The sequence below is a fragment of the Nicotiana attenuata genome, unplaced genomic scaffold (assembly GCF_001879085.1).
Source record: "Nicotiana attenuata strain UT unplaced genomic scaffold, NIATTr2, whole genome shotgun sequence".
NCBI classification, from domain to species: domain Eukaryota; kingdom Viridiplantae; phylum Streptophyta; class Magnoliopsida; order Solanales; family Solanaceae; genus Nicotiana; species Nicotiana attenuata.
In genome coordinates, this window is record NW_017674600.1 from 22,188 (window position 1) to 30,048 (window position 7,861).

General features: G+C 34.7%; 1 long non-coding RNA gene across 4 annotated transcripts; it reads left to right on the forward strand.

The window, feature by feature from the left end:
- The first annotated feature begins 1,372 nt into the window (after positions 1-1,372).
- On the forward strand, positions 1,373-5,718 carry LOC109218989. Of its 4 annotated transcripts, none has more exons than XR_002066858.1 (4): positions 1,373-1,500; positions 1,965-2,143; positions 2,738-2,822; positions 4,944-5,216. It is a non-coding gene; the product is annotated as an uncharacterized LOC109218989 (long non-coding RNA). The 4 variants fall into 4 exon arrangements; XR_002066859.1 differs by having other exon boundaries at positions 1,374-1,500; positions 1,980-2,143; XR_002066857.1 differs by adding an exon at positions 5,637-5,718 and having other exon boundaries at positions 1,378-2,143; positions 4,944-5,141.
- Positions 5,719-7,861: the final 2,143 nt, after the last annotated feature.

Genomic DNA, 7,861 nt, shown 5'->3' on the forward strand with positions numbered 1-7,861 from the left:
GTTGGCTGGCCTCGTCTTCACGAGAGGCGCCATCACGACCAGTGCGGGGTTTGGGTCGTGACACTTTTCTCCTCTTTTAATTATGACTGATATTATGAAAAGAAAGTTCGTTGCCGTTGAAATTTCGGGCAAGAACTATATGACATGGGTGTTGGAGCTGAAATTCATTTAGATACAATGGGTCTTGGAGACGCCATTAAAGACAAAAATAAAGCATCTACCCAAGATTGTGCGAAGGCCTTGAGTTTCTTGCGCCATCACCTTGATGAAGGGTTGAAAATAGAATATCTCACAGTCAAAGATCCACTTGTTTTGCGGAATGGCTTAAAGGAAAGATATGACAACTTAAAGTTGATCACTCTTTCACAAGCACAATATGATTGGGCTCAACTGAGGCTCCAAGACTTTATGTCTTTTTCTGAATATAATTCTACGATATTCAGAATTACTTCTAAATTGAAACTCTGTAGAGATACTATCACTGACTATGATATACTTGAAAAAACGTTTACAATGTTTCATGCCTCCAATATGGTCCTGCAACAGCAGTACAGAGAGAAAGGTTTCAAGAAGTACTCTGAGTTGATTTCTCTTCTCCTTGTGGCTGAACGAAACAGCGACTTGCTTATGAGAAATCACGATAATCGGCCAACTGGGTCTACACCATTGCCTGAAGTGGATGAGGTGTATTCCCATTATGCTAAGCGTGGAAAAGGTCGTGGCCATGTTCGTGGCCGTGGCCGTATCCGTAGCCAAGGAAGAAAATTTCCTGGTGTTAATCACCCCCAAAGAAAAATAACCACCAAAAGTGGAAAGGGAAAGATGAGAAGCCTAAGGCAAAGGGCTCAGAAACTGAATGCTATCGTTGCGGTGGAAAAGGGCATTGGGCAAATATTTGTCGTACACCAAGACATTTGGTTGAGCTTTATCAAGCATCTCTAAAGAATAAAGGCCTTGAAGCCAATTTTGTCTCTGACAATGATTTTGACATCACCCACTTGGATTTGGCAGACTTCTTTGAGCACCCTAATGGGATAATAGACCATTTGATCGGTGATGGATCCGTGGTTAAAAATGATTGAGTAGTTTGATTTTTATTTTATCCTATTCAAAATAGCTAGTGGGTAAGCATCATGTAATCACACTTATTTACATGAGTAGTAGTCATTAGTATCAATTAGTATTATTTATTTTATGAAATAGCTTTAGTTCGTTTATATTAAATATAGTTCTAGTATTCGTTTTACACAATGTTTCAGTAAGGGTACAAATACATTTCTTATTACTTCTTATATTGGAATGGTTACATATTTTTTTTAGGGATAACTTAGTACTTCTGGCCTCATTACTTAAGTTTTACCCGGAGACTTCCAGGTGTCCAAATTGAAGCACCACGTGGGTTTAGTTTTCCCTAAACCCTTTTGCCTTCTTCTCTCTATCTCAATTCAACATTTTCAATTTCCAGTCTCTCTGTCTATCGCTTTAATGTCTCTCTTCCTGGTCAGTTTTCCTTCTTCCTCCACATAATTTATTGCTCAATTTTTGGCTTAGTATTTTAATCTCTCTTCAATTTTATCTTTTATTATTGGGTCTTCTAAAGATGAACATCACTTCTAATTTTGTAATCTTATAAAGAAATGGACACCTTCTTCGCGTCTTTCTCTGTTTTCTCAGCAATGTATGCGCTTTTCTTCCTGTTTTACAATATAATTTTTGACATCTTAAACTTTTGGGTAGCTTTTGGTCTTGAGTTATCTTTTGGGGAGTTCTCTTTTCTTAGCTCTAATTTTTCTTCTGAGTTTTTGCTTTCAATCTTCCTTATTTATGCTTAGTCCTTCTTTATTTTAGATTTAGGATATGGAATTTTTGCATACTTGATTCCGAAGACGCTGCATTCTTTTAATTTCTCTGTTTTGTCGCCCTATCTTGGATATGCATGCTATGATTTGTCATATATGGTGTAGCTTGACATTGTGCAGTAGTTGGAGCTATTCCAGAAATGAGAGAGTTATAGGCACAACCTATGTTGTCTGGCCCTTCCCTTGTGTCTCAATAGTGTATATTGGTGTTTACAAATGGGTTGCCACTACTCAGCTTGGCCGCCAAGACTTTTGTTGCCTGGACTACTAATCATTGGCTATGAGTAAGTCTCAGTTTGCTTGTCTGTTTCTAAATTTATATTAATTGTGTTTTTCTTTGGAAAAGTTATTTTGTTTTAGAGTCGGGGGTTAATATTTTGTCAACGTCGCTAAATTTGAGTGCTTGATCAAATGGAGACATAATATATATAATCAATTTATCTTTTTTGTTTCTTGAAGTTTTATATTGTGTCAGTTTCAGTTTCATATCTAAGGATTTAGACACATAAGAGCTTTGATATTGTTAAATTTCAGTAGGCATTAGGTTCTTCATGCTTTAAGTTAAAGCTTTATCTGAGATGAGTCATACACATAGGCCCTTTCATAAACAGTGTTGCTTTAGGTAACAACTTGGCTATGTAAAAATATTTAGAATTCTTGTTTCTGGAGTCAGAGTTATGCAATTATTCCAGATCTGTTACTTTTGCTTGAGGTCTGTTCTCTATTCTTTGCGCTTGCTGCTTTTCAGGAATAAATTTTAGTCTTTTCACTTGTGTTATAAAGGAGTAATAGACAAAAAAATTGTGATTATTTTGTTGTTGACTGAAATGTTTTGAATCAGATATGGGCGATTACTTCTTTCTGTTTTAATTTTCCAGGTTGATAGAGCTATTTTTGAAAATCTAAGGACAAGATAATGCACCTAACATATGCTAGCCAAAATTGAGATATATCGGAAATCCAGTAAGTTGATTCTTCTTCTATTTGGCTTTGTTTATCAAGAAAAATTGATATATGTCTGAAGGTTTCGGGGGCATTATAGTAGTTGAAATTATCTTGACTTGCAAATGAAAAGTTAAAAATAATTTACCCCAAAAGGAAGCTTTTCAGTTTCACTGAAGACAATTAGGCAAATTATTTAAAAGACATGCAACCTTGCATTGATATAATGACTTCTCTGTCGTGTCCGCTGAATTTGTTCTGTGTGTTTTTTCTATTATATTAAAGTAATATGTAGCTAGCATACCACTCAATATTAAGATCTTAGTACTTTTCAAATAGTTAAAACCCCATATTGAAGGGTAGTGAATTTGAAAGAGTAGCAAAGACCCTATAAAATGAGCAACACATGTAAAAATGATACTGTCTCATTCAATGAAGAGATTAGTATAACTAGAAATCTGTTTATGCTCCTTTTGGTTACTTAACTGCACAGAAATATGGTCTTGTTTTTTTGGTTATTTAACTACACTTTGACAGAATAAAAATTATTGATACCTCCCTCGGGGATTTTGTGGTTCTGGTCTTCCAAGGAATACATGTATTCCTTTGCAACTGAAGTTGCCAGGTTACTTTTTCTGGTTATGCTATCAATAAAAAGGGGAAAACATCTTGTGAGGTTGTTATGAGTATGAAATTATGGAAAGGTAATTACTTGCTAAGAATTGGATTGGACTTGCTTATAATTAACTCCATAAATTTTTAAACAATGTACGCCTGATAATTGTGCTAACATCAGTCTTTAAATAATTTGTTAATCCGAAAATATTATTTTAAAGAGTACAAAATTCTTAGTCTAGGATTCTCATAAGTGTAGTTAACTTAGAACCATTTTGTAGTTTCTATGATGAATTGGTGAACCATGGGTATTGGTTGGACTTGCTTATAATTAACTCCATGAGTTTTTGGAGAATGTACAGAAAAAAACCGATAACTGTGCTAACATCAGTCTGTAAACAATTTGCTAACCCGAAAATATTGTTTTAAACAGTACAAATTTTTAGTCTAGGGTTCTCATGAATGTAGTTAACATAGAACTTATTTGTAGTTTCTATGACAGAATTGGTGAATGCCTGAATGGTTATGTAGGTAATCACAGGGTGCCATTACTGTAGGAGATATCAGGGACATCGGCAATAAACTAAAAAACTTTTGTTACATTCCAAGACTATCAGCCTTATTGTTGTGGGTTCGACTCTCCAAGTTACCATATAAAAAATATTAATCTCCCGAGATTGTCAATTATATGTGAACTAAAAGGTATCATTTGAAGATGAAAAAGTGCTTGTTTCAGGTCCTTCATCTAGCTCCGTTTTTCACTCAACCTATTTCACAACCCACTGCAATCACTTCAACAGCTACTGAACTTCATAAAGTTGCAAATTCTCAAGCTCTTAGTGAGGGTCTTCTTTGCGACAAATGAAACATTGAAAATAGCAATAGTAAACATAGATATGATTTTTCCAATGGTAGATCCAGAGGTATTATGTATAGTTCATTACTCACTTCAAATAAGGTCCTTGGAGAATGCTTGTTAGTAATGGTACCAAAAAAGGCCATATAGTTGCATGTTTCTATAACTTCTGGGATAGTGACGTTAAGTTTTCCGGTCCCTTCTTTGTGAATTATCCTTCTGGCAAGGGAATTGCTGGTGTTACCACTTAGCTGATCCAAAAATGCAATTGTTAAATGTTTCTTCTGCAGCAGCATCCATATGTTCTTTGAGTATATTCTGGTCTTGATGTTTTCTCGTTTCTTCTTCCAGCTGTAAAATTTCTCTGTAGACCCTCTATTTCAAGCTTTTTCCTCTGAGTCATTGTTGTTGTTGCATCAATGATTCTACTATATACTGACGAGTTCATATTCTTCTATCCCTTTCTTTGTGAGTTAGGTAGTCATGTGCTCTGCAATTTTTGTTACATTTGAAAATCATAAATTTGATAGTGGTGAATTAGTACTCAGTTGGTATTTCATGGTTTGTTTAATAGAAATATCATGCATTTGCTTCTTTAGTGTTGCTTAAGTTCTATAGCTGCAGGTTTTGGTATTTGCTTCTTTAGTGTTGCTTAAGTTCTATAACTGCAGGTTTTGGCATTCTGTGGAATGCTACTGCAAAAAAAAGGCTTATAACAACAAACAAAGGCTTGTGGACTGATGGACTTTCAAAGAAACCATCTTCTTTTGTCCAATGTGTAAATAGGTTCTCATGTAAACAAGCTGAAAATGTACTTAAGGAAGCGAGCTCAACAATGTACCATGTTACAAGTACATATAATCCTTGAGGTATCTTGTACAACTTTGTTACTCAGTAGATACATATAATATAAAGCAATAATATATTCTGAACATTTAATTAGATCGTTAGTATTACTTACTTTATTAGCAATCATGCTAAAAGATTAAAAGAAGAACAAGAACATTCTCTTGATGTTAAACCTTTTTGATAATTCTGTTCAAATAAGAAAAAATCGAGGTGGGGAATCTGCCCGTGCTGTGCACGGGCACCGGCATCTAGTGTAAGAATATGTAAGTATTCACGTTGTTAACAGAGATATGGACTGAATGGTATACCGTATTCCCACTTTTATTTTGCTTTAAATTTATATAGGTACATGGTACTTTAGAAGAATTATTTTCAAATATTACCGTGTGTGAATATTTTAAACATGTTTTAAAGCACTATGATAGTGCTTTATCCTGTGTTTATAATAATAGTAAGGTTTGTTTCTTTTCTCTGTAATACTAATTTTTATTCATATATTTCTTTTTGTATGTCAGCCCATGAGAAGCAAATATGGATATCTCACAAAGCAAATTTGGATAAAAGTTCAATTGTAAAAATAATTGATTCATGTACGACACATACAATATTCAAAGAGAAGAAATATTTCTCTCATTTAAGTATGTGTAAGGCAGATGTTACTACAATTTCTGGTAGTAGTAATCTAATTGAAGGCTCTAGAAGAGTTACTATAACTCTGCCTAAGGGAACAATATTTATCATAGAGAATGCAATGTTCTCCTCCAAGTCCAAAAGGAACTTGTTGAGTTTTAAAGATATTCGTCGAAATGGATTCATATTGAGACAATAGATGAGAATAATCTTGAATATCCCATCGTTACTAAAAATGTCTCTGGCCAGAAAAGGGTTATTGAGAAGTTCCCATCTTTATCTTGTGGCCTGTATTGGACATGAATTAGTGAAGTTGAGGCACATTCTATCATAAATCAAAAGGTTACCGATTTTAATACTTTTGTACTTTGGCATGATCGATTAGGACATCCTTGATCAATTAAGATGAGGCAAATTATAGAAAACTCAAAAGGGCATCCATTAAAGAATTTAAAGAGTCTTTTAAATAATGAATTTTCTTGCACTTCTAGTTATCAAGGCAAGTTAATTATTAGACCATCACCAACAAAGGTTATGATTGAGTCCCCTGCGTTTTTGGAACGTTTACTAGGGGACATTTGTGGACCTATTCACCACCTAGTGGGTCGTTTAGATATTTTATGATCTTAATAGATGCATCTTCTAGATGGTCTCATCATGTGTGCCTATTGTCATCTCGTAACCTCACATTTGCAAAATTAATGGCACAAATAATTCGATTACGGGCACAATTACCCGATAATCCAATTAAATATATTAGACTTGATAATGTTGCTGAGTTTTCATCCCAAGCATTTAATGATTATTACTTATCAATTTGGATAAAAATGGAACATCATGTAGCTCATGTTCACACTCAAAATACCCTTGCTGAGTCTTTAATTAAACGTCTGCAATTGATAGCAAGACCATTACTCATAAAAATAAGGTTGCCCACTTCTGTTTGGGGTCACGCCATTTTGCATGGAGCAATGCTAGTTCGTCTTAGACCGATAAATTATCATAAATATTCTCCGTTGCAATTAGTTTTGGGTCATGAACCTAATATATCCCATTTAAGAATTTTTGGATGCGTAGTATATGTGCCTGTAACACCGCTATATCGCACCAAAATGGGCCCCCAAAGAAGGTTAGGAATATATGTTGGGTTTGAATCGTCCTCCATTATTGGCTACCTCAAAACATTAACGGGGGATTTGTTCACTGTACGATTTGCAGACTGTGTCCAAAATTAGGGGGAGTAAATGGTAAAACCAAACGAAAAATATTGTGAAAAATTCATTGTTGTCTCATCTTGATCCACGTGCCTCTATTTGTGAAAAAGAGGTGCAAAAGATTATTCATTTGCAAAAAAATAACAAATCAAATACCAGATGCATTTACGGATCTGAAAAGGATAAGAAAATCGCATATCCCTGTAGAGAATGTTCCAATCCGTATTGATGTCCATGTTGGACATCTTCTAGTGGCATAACTAATGAGTCAAAAGCACGCCTAAAACGTTGCAGACCATTAGGTTCTAAGGATCGAAATCCTATAAAAAGGAAAACAAATAATCAAGATGACACTAAGAAAGAGTCTCATGAAGAAATCCACGATTTAACCAATCCTGAGATTCATGAGGAAATCATTGAGCCTGAGACTCAAGAAAATAAGGAACTATCAATAAATTCATCGATATTGAAACATATTTGAATTGACTGGATATAGTGGGGGATTATATCTTTGTATATAATATTGCATCTAGCATTATGCAAGATAGTGATGATCTTGAACCTCAATCTGTTGGAGAATGTCGACAAAGACTTGATTTGCCAAAATGGCAAGAAGCAATCCAATCAGAGTTGAATTCACTTGCAAAACGTGAAGTTTTTGGGCCTGTAGTCCAAACCTAATGGTGTTAAGCCTATTGGCTATAAATGGGTCTTTGTACGCAAGAGGAATGAGAAAAATGAGGTACAAAGATGTAAGGCACGCCTTGTTGCACAAGGATTCACAAAAGCCTGGTGTCAATTATGAAGAGACATATTCATCCGTTATGGATGATATAACGTTCCGTTATTTCATTAGTTTTGCTGTCCATGAAAAGCTTGACATGATTTAATGGATG